The 21,977-nt window shown below is 31.7% G+C and overlaps 1 long non-coding RNA gene across 1 annotated transcript; it reads left to right on the top strand.

The window, feature by feature from the left end:
- Positions 1 to 3,807: 3,807 nt before the first annotated feature.
- Positions 3,808 to 6,353, top strand: LOC127718290 (uncharacterized). The gene is made up of 4 exons (XR_007989705.1): positions 3,808 to 4,147; positions 5,306 to 5,465; positions 5,714 to 5,820; positions 6,281 to 6,353. It is a non-coding gene; the product is annotated as an uncharacterized LOC127718290 (long non-coding RNA).
- Positions 6,354 to 21,977: the final 15,624 nt, after the last annotated feature.

Below are 21,977 nucleotides of genomic sequence, written 5' to 3'. Positions count from 1 at the left end.
TAACATTAATATTTATGTTAAAATGTACATTTTTCTGCAAATGAAACTTAACTGTTGCTTTTAAATCTCTTGCACGCTCTGTTCGTGAACTTTTCTTAATATCTATCTATTTGTATATCAAATTAACACCAGGATAGCTGTAGGCGCGATGAAAACCCGTTCGCATCTTTTACCTATATCATGAATTTATAAAACAGTACATATTATATTTTATTTTTTATTTTATTAAAAAATCACGAATTTGTCGTCTGTTTATTTATCATTCTACATTAGAAATTCATAGCGGATACAGTGAAAATATAAGATTCACACATTGTACATATTGTGGTATGATTGCCAATGAGACAACTCTCAACAAGAGACCACATGACACAGAAATTAACAACTAAAGGTCGCTGTACGGCCTTCAAAAATGAGTAAAACCCATACCGCATAGTCAGCTATAAAAGGCCCGAGATGACAAATGTAAAACAATTCAAACGAGAAAACTTGATCTATGTAAAAAATTATGAAAGAAAAACAATTATGATATACAGCAACAGATTGTTTGTTTCTGTAACGGTTGGAGGTATTAAATCTAATAAGTATTCTTGAACATCCTCATTCAGTATTTTGGAAAATAGAGTTAAATTTTTAACATTCCGTCTGATCTTTAACTTTTCCCATCCCGTTTCTAAATAGAGTGATTGAGTGAAAGCGTAACTTGTTAGACCAGTGACAAAACGTGCTGCTTGCAGTTGTAATTATTCTAATCTTTAAGAATTCAATTTTCCGCAATTGTCCCAAACTTCAGGAGAATATTGAAGAATGGGCCTAATTAAAGTTAAATAGATATAGGAAGATGTGGTATGAGTGCCAATGAGACAACTCTCCATCCAAGTAACAATTTATAAAAGTAAACCATTATAGATCAAGGTACGGCCTTCAACACGGAGCATTGGCTCACACCAAACAGCAAGCTATAAAGGGCCCCAAAAATTACTAGTGTAAAACCATTCAAACGGGAAAACCAACGGTCTAATCTATATAAAAACGAGAAACGAGAAACACGTATGAAAAACATAAACAGACGACAGCTACTGTACATCAGATTCCTGACTTAGGACAGGTGCAAACATTTGCAGCGGGATTAAACGTTTTAATGGTACCAAACCTTCTCCCTTTTCTGAAACAATAGTATAACATCACAACATAGAAAGACACACTATAAAATATCAATTGGAAGGCTTAACTTAATCAAAAAACGTAAATTAACACACAATGAACGAATAAATTTGATCTGTGATTCCTGAATGCAATACATTTTTTCTAAATTTTCCCTTTCTAACCGTATATTTCAAACGTCTAAGAACATTTAATTGTTTTAATACCACTTCTATTAAATGATCTACATGCTTGGTCCGCTTGACGTCCCTACTAAAAAATAAACCTGATTGTTTGTGACTAGTAACTGTACCTGAACTCCACCAAAATAAAAAATCAAGTTATTTTGAATTCTTTATACTGAATAATACAATATTAGTTTTATTTGGATTGAATTTAACTAGACAATCATTTGCCCAGGAATTTCACAGATATGTTCCAACTGTCGTAAACACAATCCCGTTCCCTTTTACCGAATGTGACCTACCGAATAAGACTTATCAGCGGGTTTGTACTAACATGAGCAACATGACGAGTGCACCATGTGAAGCAGCATCTGCTTATCCTTCTTGCGCACCTGAGATCACCCCCAGTTTTTGGTGGGGTTCGTGTTGCTCAGTCTTTAGTCTTCTGTGTTCTGTTTTGTGTACTGTTGTTTGTTTGTCTTTTTCTTTCTATCCAAGGCGTTGTCAGTTTATTTTCGACTTGTGAGTTTGAATGTCCCTTTGGTATCTTTCGCCTCTCTTTTTTCATGGATTGAAGAATAATTTCATCTGAAGTAGTATGTTCAATAGATGTTTCGTCTGCAGTCATTGTAGATAATCCAATCATAGCATCTGCAATGTCATTAATGAAGATAAAAAATAAAAGGGGACCCATACCAAGCCTTGTGGAACATCAGCTTTAAGATTGCCTAATTCTGAGGTCGCCTCTCATAACAATGTTTAATACTACCCTCTGAGTTCTATTGGTTAATTAACTCAAAAGCCACAATAACAGCTTGCCTTTGATACCATATTTTTCTAACTTAAGAAGTAGACCCCTTATTCATAAGCCATCGAATGCCATGCTTACATCAGCAAATGTTACAGTTGTATAAAATGTATTGTCTAAAGCATACAAGCTAGAATGGTACATCTCAATTAGTTCACGAAAAGTAGAACAGCTGGTAATGAAACCAGACTGAAATTTTTGCATAAGTTTATTAGAAACTAAATGACTAAACACATATTTGAATATTATTTTATTTCTAGTAACTTGCTCACGAAAAAAAGAAAGAAGTGAAACTGGACTGTAATAAGGCGGCATTGATTTGTATCCATTTTTAAATAAAGGAATAACATATGCCCATTTCTAATCTTTAGGAAATACTTCTGGAGAGAGCAATTTGTTAAACAGAATACATAAGGGAAGTGCAATTTCATTTTTAACTGTTATCAGCATTTTATTTCTGATTGTGTCTGTTCCAACGGCTTATTTTGGATCTAAATTATTAATGATATCTTTAACTTCTTCTTCAGGTACATTAATTTCTGACAAAACTTTATTACCTCTATCATCGTAGTCAGGCAAGTTTTTTGTTTTCTTCATCTAATTAAGCTAGCTATAAAAAATAAATATTTAAAATGTCAACTTTTTCTTTTGCTTCATAAGAATATTCCAAAAATAACTAGTGTTTTGCAACGGCGGAATATCATTAGTAGATCTGTATTCTTTTAATAAAGAGTTTATAGTTTTCCTATATACTCAACTATTTGTTTGCTTATGTTTGTTTAAGTTTTCATTAATATTTTCATAAAAGCTTTGTTTAATTTGTATCTTTGAATTCATGGAATTATTCACTCGATTTCTATGGTTTTCAAATTTCCTTTCGTTTGTAGTGCTTTTATTTTTTTTAAATATTTTTTCAAATCTGTCTCGTTTTCTTATTTCTTTACGCAGTTTTGAAGTAAACCAGATTTTATTATTAGAACGAATAGTTACTTCTTTTATTGGAAGTGAGCATACCGAACGAGATCAAAAAGCCTTCATATTGTGTGGAGCAGCTGATATTTTACAATCTCAATATGCAGATAACCTGATAATGGATTTATCGTGCTGTATTTGCGTCTTTTGGAAGTGTTTTCTTTGTTTCACCAGCAAACCGGGGGAATGCTCGAAGTTCGGGTCAAGCTTATCAACGTCCGTTGAAACATTATGACGTTGCTGATATGTCCGGGTCAAAGTTATTAAAGCCGGGTCGCTGTAATTGACGTCACAAAGCCGTGATATGCAATTTAATTAAGAGCTGAGCAGAGTGATCCCACCAAACACAGAACATTTTAGAAACGTTTTTTAAAGGTTTCAAATAAGTTAGTGTCGAAAAAACGTTTAAGAAATGTTTTTAAAAGGTTAAATTGAAACGTTTTCTGTAACTATAGTAGAAATGTTTCTGCAAACATTTTTTAAACGTAAAAAAAACATTTTTTCAAAAATGTTTTTGATGAACATAAATAATACATTATAAAACAACGTTTTTAATTTTGTTTTTTAATAATGTTTCAAAAATGTTTTTTAATAAGCATAGAAAAACTTTATAAATCATGTTTCCCATATCACCGCAATATTTTTGTTTTTAATAATTACTTTCAATTTTAAATTTACAAAAAGTCATCTTCGATCTGTCGATATGATGATATGTTATGTCAAAAAAAATTCTTGTATTCTAATAACTGGTTTCTTTTCTGTAGAACCGGGAACCAGTTGTAACTTATTAGTTAGTTTCGTATTTTATTTCTATATTTCCATTAATCGCATCTCTAAAGTATTATCATATTCGAAGATAGACATTTTAATTGAGAAAATGTATTATTTACGACAATAATTTGTATTAAAGCAGAATTCTTCATTAGATAAAATTTGTTCGAAACTTCCGGACACTGTCACCGCCTTTTTTAAATTGGGAAAACAACGACACTAGACATGCTAGAAGAGCAGTTCTACAGAATAGCGTTCAGTCTATGAGGTATGTATAAAATCAATAAACATTCGAGGTATTTTGTAGAAATTGAGAGAAATTACTGCATTATTTTCTCCATGACATTCGTATGATTTGCATGAGTCTATTTACATGATTAACAGATTTAACTACTACAGGCATAAATTCACATTCACCACTGCATGATGCCATCACGTGTCAATTTGTCATGCCTCGTGGGCTACTGGTCTGACTTTTACACGAGTTAAATAAAAACAAGCACCCGAAGACAGCATAATTAATCATTTAAACTACCCAGAGCGTAGTCAAATAACAATGACGTTTTGTACGGCTTTCTTATTTGACAAAAAAAAAAATGTGGTGTCCTCCAACTTCGTAGCAACAGCAAAAATCAAAAATATCCTTTCAAGACGTCATATTTTTTTTGGATTACCCATAGCCGTGCTGCCAGTGCTGGGCCTCATTTTACAAGATATCTTATGTCTGACTAAAATTGATTGTAACTTACCAGTCATGAACAATTCAGTATACCGCAAAATGTAACTGCATTTGATACGTTACACGATAGAAACATATTGATAACTGTTAAAAAGTAATCATAATCAAATGTTATCGATAGTAAATAAAAATATTATGCAAGGGCACCTGACGAGGATGAACGGCCTTTGATCGAACTTGACCTGAATGATATCCGAAACACCAGGTGTAATATCATCAATTAAAGAAATTCATATACGACCAGTGTTGATTACCACAGATCATTTACGTTGGGGAAAATCCTTTCAAATAAATAGATGTGTAAAAGTTTATAATGTAACACCAGAACAATCGACCGAGAAAAGGTCAAATCAGATTTTAACAGTTAAAGATAATATATATTAATTTAAAGTAAATACATATAAGCGAAACATGCTATATATATGAATAAAACAATCATGCATTAATAGAATAAACCTGTAATTGAAGACAAACATTCAAATGCATATAAAATTGCATATAACTTATACACAGCGATACATGGAAAATCATTATAGAAACTCGATACGGACAAGAAATAAAATATCTTTTAGGCAATAATATTAGTAGGTTTTGCTAAGATTGGTTCATGGACACGATTATTTATAAAACAAATATTTGATTTCACGAAAAATAAAATAACAACAGGACTAAATTGTAATTTTGTAGGTCCAGTATTTGGTGTCACAGGGTGGTCAGAGCCCTTCAAACTGTATAGGAAGGATGATGAAAAAGTGTGGCACTAATCAGTTATGGGCCAAATACAGTCTGAAGGGGCAAAAGGGAAAAGAGGCATTCACAGGTCACCCTTTGTGCAGGATAATCCTGAGTAAGTTGATTAAGAAAATATGTCGAACATTTAAAAGCAAGTGCTATTTATATAGATTGGATTTTTTATCTGACTTTAATCTCAAAAAGAATTCATATGATGAATATGAATATAATGTTTCTCACTTATTATTTTAGATAGAAAAAGAGTGAAAAGTTACATAAAGTTATTATATATATTTATAAAAGTTTAGAGAAGTTAAAAATAATAATGAAATATATCTTTTTAATTCTGTAATACTTTTTCAGAAAGTTGTGCAAGAGTGTTCCCAAAATCCAAGGTTTCCGATATGGATGGACTCTTAATTGACTTCCTAAAACAGGCCCCACACAAGCCAGGAGGACCAAAATATAAGGTATTTTTCAATTGAATAAAATATCTTAATATACGTTTAAGTGGAAGGTTTTATTTATTTAAAAGTTTGTTTTGCAATTTGATTATCTATACACAAATTTCTGAGCCATTTATAGCAATATAACATTTGCCAACCATGCAGAACTTCTGTTTATTTAGAGACATTAGAATAATACATCATTATGTTCTTGACGATGGAACTATTGTCTTTATCCTGCAAATAAAACATTGAGATTTACATTTGTAGCAATTGCTTTTGACATGTAAAATATTATTTATGTTTTTTGCCTATCTTAATAATTACTTGGATTGCAAAAAATAGCTTAATTTCCCCTTTATAGATTTAATGAAATAGCTTGATTGAAAGGGAGTACAACAACTTACTGGGGTTGAGAGTTATATGCTAAACAGTGTACTTGGGCGTACTGATCTCGTTAACAAATTGCTTTTGATCATTTCAGAAACCTGTAAGAAAAGGACAGACGATTGCGCAAGAAGAATTGGAGTCTGAACAAATAAATCTGTTTAAAAGTACATTGATTCTACTGATTTTAGTCCTGTCAATACTGTTTTTTTTTTGTTGCAAAGTGATAAATGATGTTTATAAAACTGTATTCCAATTTCTGCAACAATTGAAGCTTTGGTTATAAACTAGATCATTGATTGAAGTTATTATGATAATATGTCAAATTCTCGGTTTAAGAGATATATGTTATCTCCTTGTCAACGCAAGAACTTTATTGAATTGACTTTCAAGGTCACAGGACCAAGTTTAAACAGTTAGAGGTTGACAAGCTTTGCTTTGGCATAGTTTTTTTATAAAGAATATCTTCCTTTAGAGCTTTGGTGTAATGGTGAGTGTGGTCGCCTCAAGTGCGGAGGTTGTGGGTTGGAACTTCGGCCTGGCCAAACCAATGACAATGAAATTATTATTTGTTGCTTTTCCCCAAAATGAGTTAGAGCAAAGACTTCTTGGCCCGTAGTCAGAATAATGTGACATGTCATCCTGCAAACTTGCCTTGTGGGCTAGAACCAAAAAATCTGGCACAACATGTTGGTCTATTACAAGACAGGGTATTAATTTCTAATAATCATGTTCTCATCCAGAATATGCATCTGACTTGCCACTGGTCGTTAAACAACCAACCATCCATCCAAGCTTATGGAGATGTTGCTTTTTCTTCAATTAAACACGTGCATTACCAATTAAGAAATGAATGAAATACAAAACACTGCACAATCAATTATATATTTTTAAACCAAAGTAATGGTGGTCGAACTAATGCATCATTGTTACACAAATGTGTTGAAAATGTTTGTTGGAGGTTGACAGAAACGTTTTTCATAAAACCTTATTTCAACGTTTTCTGAATGTTCCAAAATAACGTTTCTTCAAAATGTTTTTGAAACATTTATAAGAGTCTACAAATTTTGGTTTTTAAAACGTTTTAATAAAACATTCTAGAAACCAAAACAAAACATTTTTAAAACGTTTTTAAAATGTTGAATTGTTTGCTGGGATATAGACAGTGGGAGGACCGATAATTTATTGATATCGGGTCTATTAGAGCTTTCTTACAATTTGACGAAAGGTACATACGCATGACGAATCATACGTAAGACCTGATTGAGGGATACTTTATTTTTACTTTTGAATTCTATTTATGTAATATTAATCAAGGCTGTCTCTCAACTATTACACTGCATGCCGCGCGCATGCAATTACATATGTCAAACTCGAATGTGTATGCTACATAGGAATTTTTTTACGTACAATGTAAACAACAATAATAAAACAAAGACAACTCAACAAAATTTGGCAAACATAGACTCGTCAGATGAAAATTAATACAAAGAAAAAATAATTGTGCTCAACTCCCCCCCCCCCCCCCCCCCCCAAAATCACCCCCTAAAAAAACACAATAATAATAATAATAAAAAATAATACCTATTTGCATTATTTAACATAAGAAAATACCGATGCAAATATAAATCAAACAGCCCCTCCCCAAAAGAAAATTACTACTTAATTTTTAATTTTGAAACCCTCCGAGAATAGTCAAATTGGAAAAAAATGACACAGAAAATATAATACGGGATCGCTTAATCACTAAGATGTGTAATACATGTAAATAAACAAAACCAGATCCATAATTAGTTGATCTATAATTAGAGCACAAGGACGGATTTAGAAGTGGGTGCAACTGATGTGTCATATTCCTACCCTTCTATTCTGGCATTGATCTATCACATGAACAACTAAGCCAGAGGCAGAAACGTTTAACCTCCTGCATTATCTAAGTTTTCCGTTTTTTGTTTGTTTTTGTTTTTGGTTTTTTTTTGTATAATTTGTATGATGATTTTTTTTTTTTTTTTTTTTTGTTTTGGACTATTTAGCGTTTGTTATACAGTGTGATCTATATATCGTTCATATTGAACTCTATTTCCATTGATGTAGATTATAATGTATTTGTGTGTTGGTTATTGTATCAGTTGTGTGTGTTTGCGTGTGTGTTAATTGTTCCTTAAAATTTGACACTTTATTTTACAAAGCTTGTGTTCTGTGAATGCTAAATGCACCACTGATTAGTCTACAAAAAGTGAGTGATTTTTAACCAATTGACGACGTTTAAGATTAATCATGCATCTAGCAATAATTGATGATATTACCAGTTGCAAAACGACTACAAAATATCAGCACAAAGGCAACGACCATTCAACTTTCAGTGGGATTGGGTGGGCATAGGGGGTTATTTTTTTTTATTTCGTTTTACATTTATTTCATGCGATCGCAAGTGTCGCAATATTTTCTGTTTAACTTTTAACCTTTGACAAATGTTTGAATAGATTGAAAAAAACGTCATCACAAAATCTCTTTTTTTTTCCCTTCTCCCAGGTTCTTTTCCCTATTTTTTTCCATTCATTGTAGTTTCTTTGTCTGGCAAATCTCGATGATGCACGTTGACAATTTGTTGATGGCATACTCATTGATAAATTAAATAATTAAAATCAGTGAATTTTGTCGTTAATTTCAGAGTATCATACTACAAGAATTTCATGAAAATGTTAAGGAGTAATGGTTAAAACATTTAAAAAATAAAAGCGTGCTTGAAAAATTCCCGCGCAAATGTGTGTAATCATCGAACGTAAGTGTATTTAAACTATTTTCCTTTATTTTCAGATATTAAATGCGTTTTTTTCATTTGCGATATGATTACATTTTTAAAGATACATTTCTTTTAACAAAGAAAGCCGTTTCACCGGTTAAAACATAGACTCTCAGCCTTATCGGGAGAGTGTAATACATGCTTCCTTTACGTTCGTTCTTACTTTTTGTCAATATGTATGAAACCTCTAATAAGGACGACGAACCAGTACCTGAATCAAGATAAGTAGCATTGTTAGTTGTATGAAATAGATCATTAGTAAGAATACTTAGTATATCACTGATACAGTTAGGGAGAGTTACCACAAATGTAGTTAGAAATTTTTATTTAGATCACCCAAACAAATAATATGATTAGTTTCGTCTAAGGCCCCTTTCAACATCATATCGTATAGTGGCCAAAAATTGGACAGCAAAAAGCTCTCAGATCGATAAATTACGTTATTCAATATCACTTGCAATTTCGTTTTCAACTCAAACCGCATAATTTTAGACTATCGTGCCCCAAATCTAGGCGCCGCTTTATATTGATGTACTGTTATAATACATAATAACACAACCTCCAGTTGCTGTCTTTTCGTATAAGTGTTTTAAATGCCGGAAGTATATTTTTTACATTGGAAATAAAAGGAGCCAAATGAGCTTCTGGAAAAAATATGATACCGAATTCTTCTATAACATTTGAAATATAATCAAGTTTTTTCTCAAACTGCGTATGTTACAGTGGAAAATTGATAGACTTTGGTCTGAAATGTCTACTGTATCCGCAGGGATGGATTTGATTCCACATCTCCTGTCAACATCAACATATTTGCATATGTAACACTAATATAGAAGACTGGTAATTTTTTTTCAGCATAGATAAGAAGTTGTTTATAATTAAGCAACAAAGCCATAACATAAATGAGGAAAATACATGGTACTTATTGACATGTATTTTTATCTCTTTTCTTGTAAGTACTCCAATAATTTTGCCGTAAAATAGCCCTATCGTTATCCTGTGTGTGATCGCATCACTTCCCATTGTCAAAAATAGATCAGACACACATGTTTAAAAAGGGCTGTGTAAACAATAAACTATGCAAATACACTTAATTGATGACTTCAAATGGTATGTATAAAAGCATGTGAACATATAAAATAAAAGCAGTATATGTACAAGGAGCTCATGCGTTCTGTAAAAAAATTTATGTTTGCAAGCATCAAATTTGGAAAAAAAAGTGAAAATATATTCAATCAATCTATACATATATATTTTGTACCTATTGAAAATTATATAATGATTAATAATTTCAAATAGCTACTGTAAATATAACTTGACTTTAAAAATCTATTTATTATTATTACTATATTTTTTTTATTCCGTGTGTGAATATAAAGCTGTTTCAGGACTAACACTTTAAATTAGTTATCAGACACTACAAAATTAAACAATAAATGTGTATCATTACTGGTCTTCCAAAAAAATAATAATACAGGTAAGTCACTAAAGGACATGCTAATTTTCCGGTTGACCGATTTGAAATTAAAACAAAAACAAACCAACTGCAATACCAAATGACCTTTGAATATAGCAAAGTGCTCTCAGCCAATGAAATAGTAGGATTTGGTGTTTCTTAATTGTGAAGATTGAAAGTAAATCATGTTCGTAGTAAGGGATTATCCTATTGTTTAGGCATGTTTACAGTTTAAAACAAAGAGTTTCTATAAATGAATTACAAATGCACCGAAGCACCGAAGCACATTTAGCAGCTTGAACAGATTTGTGATTGAAACTATATAAAAGTTTTTTTTTTTTTTTTTAAATGACAAAATCAAAACTAGTTGAAGTTTACTGGTGCAGTAAAATTGGTACCATTAATGCTATTAAAAGAATATTTATAACTGCAAATTTACTAAAAACATTAAACAATATCAAAGCGATGTAAAAAAAGAAAACGTTCTAAAATTAAATATAACCTTAATCTCTAGCTAATACGCTTATCATATATAACTCAGAATAATGAATCCGCTGTTGGCAAGAACAGTTATCAGGGCCCTAACAATTGGCGGGTCGCCCTATAGTGATCAGTCTGTCCGTCCGTCCGTCCGTCCGTAACAGATCGTGTCCGCTCTATATCTAGAGTTCTGTTATAATTTCATACTTTATACTTGACATGTATATTAGCCAACACCAGAGGGTGTGTCATAATGTATGTACAATTTCCTGGGTCAAAACCTTTGGTTTCAGTTGACAACCCCATGTCTTATGAAAAGATACAATTTTTTTACCACACGTTATTCACAGCGGGGCCCACAGAGATTACTCCCATCTCAATGATGTTTAGTTTCCAATATTCCGATAAGATTAAGAAAAATGCAGGAATTCAATTTAATTAAACTTTTGATTATATATAAAGCATTTTATTTGAACATGTTGAACATTTAGTTTTAGTTAATTACTTCACACAATGAAGTAGTATTTGATGTAAAGAGCTGTACTCCACTATTGTCTGTGAAAAGAAATTTAGTTGTAACTCAAATCTTGAGTTTACTGATTTGAACTGTCAATAAACAAAAAGATAACTCCTCACTAAATTATTTCATGATTAAAATGCATACTCACAATTACGAAACTTATACAACTCCTTCCATTTCATCGTACTGTTGTGTCATCTAACGTCAAAAATACAACTTATTAATAATTTCAAAATTATAAGAAAGTCCATACATCACTAAAAAACATTAATAAATGAAATAAAATGCCTAAAAACAAGTCATGCATTAATTATAACCATGCACTGACAGTGAAACGAATTCTTGAATACAACCAATCAATAGATCATTTGAGCCTTGATCGCTTTACAATATTTTAAGTTTGTAAGAGAATGATAATACCTTTCTTTATGAAGAAGAGTCCAAAAAGAATGTTATTTTTTCGTGAATCGTAGGACATTCACATGTTTCAGGAGTACATAGTGGTATCTTCTTTGGTTTTTCTGTAATGAAAAGTTTATCTTTGTTGTTTTTTAGTTTTTTGTTTGTTTGAGAATACAATTTGACGTGTTCGATATGACAAGAAACGATCTATTACAGACATTTTACCGTTCTTGATCTGTCCTATTAGAGGCTGGTAAAATTTAAAACGTATTCAATCGTATCAGGTGCGTTGACGTATACGTACCTGAGAACATTCGTAAATAATATGTGGTACAATCCTTGAGTGAAATATGTGTAGGAGCTGCTCTTACAAGGTACGTCTATGCGTGATAATATGTAACAAATATACATGTCCAAGTTTAATTATCTTGCGTCTGGAATATAACTGAATCGAGTGCACCTTATTCTGAGACACACAGAATGTAGAAAAAATTTAAAGGGGAATTCGCTACGAAATACAACAAAAGTTAAAATATGATTTGTTTTTGTTCAATCATTAATGAAAGTGAAATACTGTGAATTCATTATTATTCGTTTGATACCAATTTTCGTGGATTTCGTGGGTACAGGTAAACCAAGAAATCAAATGTTCAACGAATGGCAAATTTTCTATAGGCTTGTATGCAGACTTCGGCAAAACCACGAAATCAAATATCCACGAACATGTAAGTTTTCCTTAATCCACGAAAATTGGTACCCACGAAAATAAATGAATCCATAGTAGTGAAATAATCGTTCGCTTTAGCAGCCAGTTTGGTTAAATTTGGTCCAAATAAGCTAAGAAACATCAATGATAAATTATTCACTTGCAAGTAAATAATTTGACATCATTGAATCCGTATTCATTTGAACTTCAATTTAACCCTTTAGCTAGAGATGGGTTACGCCTGATTAAGACATGTTCAGTTATTAAAAGGAAAAGAATGTCAACATTGAAAATAATTCAATCTATCCTAATAGGGGATAGATTGCTTTAACTTTGTGAAGTTGACATTTCAGTAATTTGATTTACCTTTCTTGATACCGCGGGCATTGGCGTTCAGAGATTTTAAAAAAGAAAAGGAAGACATTTTTTCGTCAGAGTAAATTCTAGGTTTTGTATTAATATTTCTATGTAATGTAAGAAAAGTATAAACATTTCTACGTAATATAAAAAAAGTACTGATCAGAAAAGATTTATAAGATTATATTTGATTCAGTAAAGACATAATTTTTGGGAAGTTTTGCAGCGGGATTTAACGTTTAGGAGTGGTATTGTATAAATATTCTATGAAACTAGGACGATGAAAATCTGTTGCATATAGGTCATACATCAGATTGTAATACTTTTATGTTGATGTGGTCATATATTAATCAAAGACAATTATTGTTTATCAATGTAAATAGTTTATACATGTGTTATTAAAAGTTTAATTGTGTTTTAATAGGGATACTTGAGAGATATGAGAAAAAATCTGTTTGGATAATAGGCTCATCCATTGTAAAACATGCATTTACCCATGCCCGCACCACTTATGACGGCATCCATTTGGGTTTGAAGCGGAAAAATTGTACCATTTGGTGGCAAGGTAAAGGGGGCATGAATTGGCACGAATTAGTACCAAGGATAAAATATTTGTTAAGATTTGAACAGGAGCCAGATTTTTTTATTGTACATTGTGGGGGCAACAACATAGGCTCCTGCAAGTTACATAATTTTAGACGGCAAATTAAAACGTCACTGTGTAAGGTTTCAGAATTGCTACCTAAAGCTAAACTAATTTGGTCCCAGATACTACCGAGGCTTTTTTGGCGGAATGGCCAAAACATTAAGTCTCTGAACCGGGCTGCGGTCAGGATTAACAATTTTGCTGGTTGGTTATGTCTTAAGTCTGGTGGAGGATATATAGAATATCCTGAAAAAACGTGGAATGAGAAGGGACTATTCCAAAAGGACGATGTTCATCTTTCAAACATGGGAAATAAACTATTTTTGTATAGAATTCAAAGTTTTCTCCAGGAAGTTGTGTAAGCGTTACTAATGAAAGAAAATGCACAGATAATAATTTAGTGTACAAACTGTGCGGTTACAAATGCAAAAATGTTTTGTTAATTTAAGTCGTGCACATGCAATAGTGTGTTATGACGTTCTTTTATTTAAAGGCTTCACCCTGCGAAAGAAGGGATTGATATACATATGTAGTAACCAAAAGTCAATAAGGCCAAGGCTTGTTGCGTCGTTTTCTTTTTATTGCATGACGGTGGTCGCATGTTTAACATGTGACCATTTGGCGAGAAAGCGACACAACGCCAACAATCTTGCTCAATGTTCACATAATGGATTGTAATATCCGTTACTGAGCTTCTGTTCCCATGGCCAGTATTCGTAGAGTCAATGTCAGTATTCATAAATGGACAGTAAGGATAAAGTGCTCTTTTTGTACAGATGGTTCTAATTGATCATTCTTGATCCATGCTAATGTTATAATTGATCAATCGTGATCCATGCTAAGGTTTTAATTGATCAATCGTTATCCATTCTAATGTTATAACTGATCAACAGTGATCCACGCTAATGTGTTAATTTTGATCACTTGTGATTCATGCTAATGTTTCATTTTTATTGATGATAATGTTTGATAAATTTGTAAGCCGTGGCCTTTATTTTGCCAATTAAAATAATAATTCATTTATATCTCTCTGGTATTTATTCAAGCATGAATCTTAAGTTAAAACAAGGGTTATCCATTTTATTGACTGATTCGATCCACAAAAACTCATTCTTATACAGGTAAAAACGATGATTAACATATATTTTTAACCTAAAATATGAAATCAAATAGACCTAGAAAAATCCAATTGCACGAGTTTGCTATCTATTTATATCTATATCTATGTTTATATGACCATCGGTAGTCTTCGGAGTTCACCTCGATAGTTAATTAGATGGCGGCTAGACTAAAATAAACACGAAATGCTGATACATATTATTGAGCCATGCATATTAATTTTTTTTTTTATACTTTTTATCATTTGAATACACGTTTTAGTATGTTATCAATCAAATATTAGAATTTGAGTCAAATCGGTGAACATAAATTTGACAGCTAATGCCCCTTGAAGGTTCATCAAAAGGAATTAAAACATTTGGCCGTGTTTACACCTCAAAAAATACAATGAGTACAGACAAACTGCATCTAGGAAAGATTTAAGTCATGGCAGGACCTAGATATATAAAAGTTATATGTAGTCTATGTTTCAGAAAATTAAAAACTTTAATACCTAGATGTTTTCCAGTCTGCAGAAGATAGCAAAATAAACAAACACATGAGTTACATTTGATACGGTCCACTTTAAATCACCTTTTGTTTGCAGATGTCTACTGTCCATCTATTTCCATTTAAATCAATACTACTCACAACATTTATTATATGAGGGAGCTTCTCAAACCTCTTTTCATCTTAGTTTATATTGGCACCTTCTGCAGGAAGAAAAAAAAAATATCAAAATCTAGAAAAAAGGTGCGAAAGATACCAGAGGGACATTCAAACTCATAAATAGAAAATAAACTGACAACGCCATGGCAAAAAAAAAAACCAGACAAACAATAGTACACAAAACACAACATAGAAAAATAATGACTAAGGAACACGAGCCCAACAAAAAACTAGGGGTGATCTCAGAAGCTCCGGAAGGGTAAGCAGATTCTGCTCCACATGTGGCACCCGTCGTGTTGCTCATGTTAGTACAAACCCGGTAATAAGTCTAATTCGGTAGGTCACATTCGTGAAAAGGGAACAGGATTATAGTTACGACATAAGGAACATATCCGCTATCATCTGTGAAACGGATATTCCATAACGGTCAACCAACTCGTGATGGCGTCCGTAAAATTTACGAAGGGATGATTTCAACTTCACTATTTGGAACTCTTGGTTTAATAGCTTCCTTGTGAGCAGCAACCCTCTATCAAGGAAATCATGATAGGAAAAACAAGCCCGGGAATATCAATTAGGAAATATATACCAGGCATGGGGTAATGCAAATTTGTAATTGTAATGCATGGTAATGCCTTACATTTTTCCAAGTAATTGCATGTTATGTGTAATTCAGCAATTTTAGCATTACATGTAATTGTAATTTAATGCATTACTTTAGCAAAAAGTTGTGTAATTTCATGCATTACATTGCATTACATGGCATTACTTTTTTTCTGATACTATATATATATCTTTTAACAGGTTGTTTGATATTTAACAAAAGCAGAATATAAGATTTCTTGATTAACTAAAAAATTATCATTTGAATATTGATTTTCTATTTATTTTTCACACTTTACCCACTTGTACTTAATCATAAAGAATGGGATTATCATTCTCTTACTTAGTTTTTTATTTCATTTTATTTCATATATTTTCCTGCATAAAAAGATTGATATTTGAAAAGCATTACTGTAAATGTTAAAAAGTGTTCCATTGTTGTCAAAAGATCAGAGAGTACCTTGTCATAATTAAATAACAGATAATTGAACATTGTCATAAAACACTAATTAGTTTGTTTTACAATCAACAACATTTGGTCATAAATTAAGTTCTGTGTTTATTTTATAATTAGAAAGAATTTCTCAGTAAATATTTTGATTGAAATTAAAAAAAAAACAAAAACAAATTTATATTTATAAAAGAAAAGTTAACATTAAGTTAAAATGAAGATTAAACTTCATCTCTGTCACTTTTTTTTTAGAGAAACACAGAGATGTATTATATATTGAAACTTTAAAATCAAAGATAGAAGAGCAACCCACTTTGATAAGTTCTGTGAAACAGTCAGGTAGTCCGCAATATCATTGGGATGATCCTAAGCAAAAGGAGGCTACAGATGCATTAATTCAGTATATTGCTGGTGATTTACTTCTGTTTGTTACAATTGATAGCCAAAACTTCAAGAACGTTGTTAAAAACTTGACCCAAAATTTAACCTTCCAAGCAGAAAACATCTCTCGTCTAAACTTATTCATACTAAAGCCAAGGATATGCTAGAATTTTTTGTGATTTCATGTTGTTTTTCAAAATGCTTGATTTTTCTTTTCACTTGATAATAAAATTTACAAATGTAATGTGTAATTCAATACATTACTTTGCAAAAGTAATTGTAATTTAATGCATTACTTTGATAAATGCATGTAATTGTAATTGTAATTTAATGCATGGTTTTGTCAAAGTAATTGTTATGTAATGCATTACATTGCAATGTAATTCGCCCCTTGCCTGATATATACTCAGTATGAAGACGCTGCTGGAATGTTGCTACATTGAAATCGAAAGTTCACATTTGGGAAGCTGAAATCATCTCTTTGTCTAGAAAAGTTTATAGTTTTCTGAAACATAAAATGCATTTAAAATTTTTTTATCTACTTCCTGCCTTGCCTTTTGCACAGGTTTGTCTGTACTCGGAGTAGAATTTGTGGTGTATTAAACTTATGATTTCCAAATGGTACGTTTCTTAATATAAAGTAATGTAAGATTAAGAAATGGAGAAAACCCAGCTCCTTACCGGAATCGATAAAAACTATGAAACAGCATGAAATAACAAAAAGGGTGAGATCGCAAAAGGTAGGCGCGGTAAGTGATTTATTTGGCCCCCAATATCAAGTCCATTATGCCTAAAAGTGCTTTAGGTTAATGAATAAAAGTATGAAAGAGTAAAATTGAACGATTTGTAGAACTTTGCTATTGAAACGCAACGGCCAGACATGCATAGGATGTCTTTTTTTCTGTGTTGCATTTGACGTTAGCTAATGGATAGAGTTTTGATACGCAAAATAGACCAACTTTGGTTCAAATATTGTGTTTTGTTGTATCTCCAGATATGTTAACGTCAACGTATCTGATATGAGTGGATACGTTTTAAAATGATCGACCTCCATTGGAACAATGGAGGGAGATGTTTTACCCCGATATCATACTAAATATCCAAACGTGGAAAGGTGCTTTGTATGCTTAATTTGTGTAATAAAATGAATAAGGGACACAAATAACTTCTGGGATATGATATTTTACACATTCCTAGCAATATAGCCAGATGCACTTCAGTTTTAAGGTATACTTCTATCTACCTTCGACCTAAACAAATTTGTTTTTAAAAGATAAATATGGGTTTTATGCATATCCAATCAAAATATTATAGTGGTCCTTGCATGTGGCAAGTGTAGTCTAAACCAACAGTAAGTGTCTACAATTATGAAGTCGTATTTGACACCATTACTGTTGTGATATTTTGAGATTAGTGAATTTGTATTTGTTAGATATGTTTGCATATATTTTCATCAAATGCTTCCTTTAATTGCTAACAGTTCAGAGAGGAAATCAGTATGCTTCAAAATGTGAATGTCGCAAATATTAATCAAAGATCCGATAATGAAAAAAAAAAGTATATTTTACCGATCTTGTGATAATATAGCATAGACAGTTCGTTTTGAATTAAGCAACTTATATTTTCTGTCAAATACTTCCCGTCTTATAGCAAAATCAGTTAACTGTTATGCAAACCCGGTCACCGTCCTTGTTGAATTCAAGCGATTCTTTCGGTTTGTGTTTCTAACCTTGATTTGTAACATTCTTGTATAAACGTGTTTCAATACAAAATTCCACATTCTATCATGTTTCAAGGTTTAAAGGTTTACACGGCCGATGGTTTACAAAATTGGTAATATCATTTGGTTAGATCAGAGTCAATTACCGATGCACTATTGCAAGATGCCTTTTATTATCAACGTAATTTATAGGTTTGGAGTAATACGGATGACAGATGTGAAACAGAATATGTTTATCATTCTAGAGCACAGGAGATTACCAACGGTTTTGACGGGATTGTGTTGCAGAGTCTTTAGTTTACTCTCTTGGTGTGAATAAAGATTCAGACAACTACCGTTGAGTAGTAATTTATTTAGGAATATGTATAGCTCAACTTGACCTTTGTTAATCATTTTACCATTTGTAAATTGCGTGACTTCAATATTTTGATTTTACACCTATATGCCTTTGGAAGGAATGACATACCAGGAACTTGAATCATACAAAAGGAAGATTTTGGTAGCAGTTTTAAAACTGTTTACTGAAAAAAGACGAAGAAACGATTTATGACTGCTTTCATGGCTTTTTAAAGTTTGAAAATGGAAACGGAAGTAAAGACTCTTCAATCTTCTGTTCATCATTTAACATCGGTAGGATTTTAATTAATTTCAATCCAATGCAATACTTAAAATGGAGTTTCATTTGATGAATACTTATTTGAGTAAGGACATATCTTAATATTCAGAACAATATCCCTAAATAAAGGGTTTTGTTTATTTCATTGAATTGCATTAAGTAGTTTGAGGTCTTGACGCAAATGTGTAGAGCACAATTCAAAAAGGTGACCTTTTCATACCAGAAATGATCATATGTTTCAATGTGTATATTCTTGATTTTGCAAATCATCCAATTCAGCATTTGCTTTTGATGATGAAAAGTAAACATCTCAAAGATTTGAAAGTTTGCCCAACGATCCTTTCTAAAGGAAGAAATGGCAATAGTTCGTAAACCTATAATATTTTTACATGACGATTTCAATTTATAACCCATATCAGCAATTTGCAGATGGTAAATACTTCGATGACAATCGTTTATGCAGAAAAAATATCATGTCCAAAAGGTACCATTAAATTCATCATCAATACCAGAATTTAAATTGTGTACGCCAGACGCAAGTTTCATCTACAAAAGACTCATCAGTGGGGTCGAATAAATAAAGTTAAAGTGCCAAAGAAAGTACGAAACATGATTTACATTTGTACGCTTTGTCGGTACATATCCAGTGGATAACATTTGTCATTTTGCTCATACTTATTCCATAGGTAAATACTGACCTATAATGATTCAAATAGAAGTTGTTTTTTTATTTTCGAACAAGTGTGATCTATACTCAAAATTTCTATCATTTGATTTATGTTTTAAAGGAGCATTAGCTATTAAATTAATGTTCACCGATTTGGACTCAAATTCAAATATTCGATTTATAACATACTTAAACGTATACCCAAATTATAAAAAGTCTAAAATAAAAATTTTTCGATGCATGGACTCGATAATATGTATCAGCGTGTGTGTATTTTATTTTAATTTAGACGCCATCAAATTACCCATCGAGGTGACTTTCTAAGACTACCGACAGTCATATTACCCGACATAAACATACATATAGATGTAAATAGAAAACGAACACGTGCAATTAAATTTTTCTAAGTTTGATTGATTTCATATTATAGGCTAAAAATATGACAATCATCATTTTAACCTGTATAAGAATGAGTTTTTTACCCTTGTTTCACGTTCAATGTTGACATTCTTTTCCTTTTAGTAGCTGATCTCGCCTAGTTTATGCGTAACCCATCTCTGGCTAATGGATTTAATTGCAGATCATAAGAATACGGATTAAATGACGACAAATTATTCACTTCCAAGTGATTAATTCATCAGCGATATTTCCTAACTTATTTTGACAAAATTGAATCAAACAGGCTGCTCAAAGCGAATTATTATTTCACTACTTCACTTCATGTATGATGTGCCAAAAAAATTTTCATATTCTAATTATTTCCATATCCTGAAGCATTAAAGACATGATCATTTTTTTTATAGATTTGGTTAATATTTGAAACTGATACATGTATAGTAGTAAATAGAAACAGTTCATGTAACATAGTCAGAATATGTGAATGAGAACGGTTTTATAAATGACATTATCGTCTTTTGCTTAAATCAGTATTTTGTAGAAATTAAATCCTTGTACACATATTAGCTATTAATATATAAATAATGACATAATGTCCAAACGTTTTATTCAAATTTCAGATGTTATTCATATAATTGGTCTGCATGAACGATGCCCTATAATTCCAATATAAGTATCTTCTAAAATATGCATTGATAGACAGTCTGACAGGTGAATATTGCACATTTAGTATTTTATTAAACGGGATTACAAACAAAATGATGACGATATGTCTAACCGTTGAATCTTAATTGGTACTCGATGTGACGTCAACATTGGGAAAGTATAGACATAGAAGAATTTGAAAGTGCATTTCCTATTATGTGTTTTTTGTTTCCTTTTGTCATTTTTAGAAATTATTTAAATGGTTGCTGCATATTAGAATAGTAAACTGTCATGTGTTCTTAAAGAAGATGTAATCCTCTTACACTTGATGCATTTATCTTAAATCTTAACGAAGTTGATATGCAATGAAAAACAAAAATTCCCAAATTTTGTACCTTATACGATTAAGGGCATCTATGTCTGGAAATACAAACTTTGGTGTTTTGTAACATTTTATTAACCGTAAAATTTACAGAAAATTATCGTATTAATGATATACAATGTAGAAGTACGGACCACTGGGCTGGTGAACCTAGGTGAATATTACTTTAGATTGTGTAACATGTTCGCTCATTGTAACCTGCACCTGCCAAATAAATCATATAATGTTAACATGCCTGTTACTGCAACTTCCCTTTTGAACCAGCTACGTAATCCCCGAATCCCCATATACTTTGCTGGGGGTGATTATCGAAATGCTGTCATGCTCCAAATGTTTCAGATTATGCAACACATTTGCTCTTTGGTCGAATCAATTAATAACAAATGACGTTAATGTTGGATGTGAACAGTATGTATTCTGTTGACACGCTTGTAGTAGTCTTAGTCTATTCGAATTCCTGTTTAATAAAATCTTCATTATCTTTGAGATTGACTGCATTTAAACAGTAAACAGTAAAATTATTGTGACTTATTATTCACGTGAGCAACCTTGTATTATATTCCTCATCTATGTGTACATTATCTTAAGTTTATCTACATTAACAGCGTTTAGTCATTTAATTGCATGGTATGAGACCTAATTATTTAAAAAAAAATTCCTTCTTTTTATACGTAATTATGATATGTTGAATACCGGCAAAAAACTCAAATTCATAATACCATTGTCCACTTATAAACTTAGTTAAACTATACGTCAACGGTAAACTAAGATCCCAATTACAATGACCTTATTTACT

Source organism: Mytilus californianus, unplaced genomic scaffold, assembly GCF_021869535.1.
Source record: "Mytilus californianus isolate M0D057914Y unplaced genomic scaffold, xbMytCali1.0.p SCAF_10, whole genome shotgun sequence".
In the NCBI taxonomy this organism is placed as follows: Eukaryota; Metazoa; Mollusca; class Bivalvia; order Mytilida; family Mytilidae; genus Mytilus; species Mytilus californianus.
This window is presented reverse-complemented; position numbering and strand designations above follow the sequence as displayed.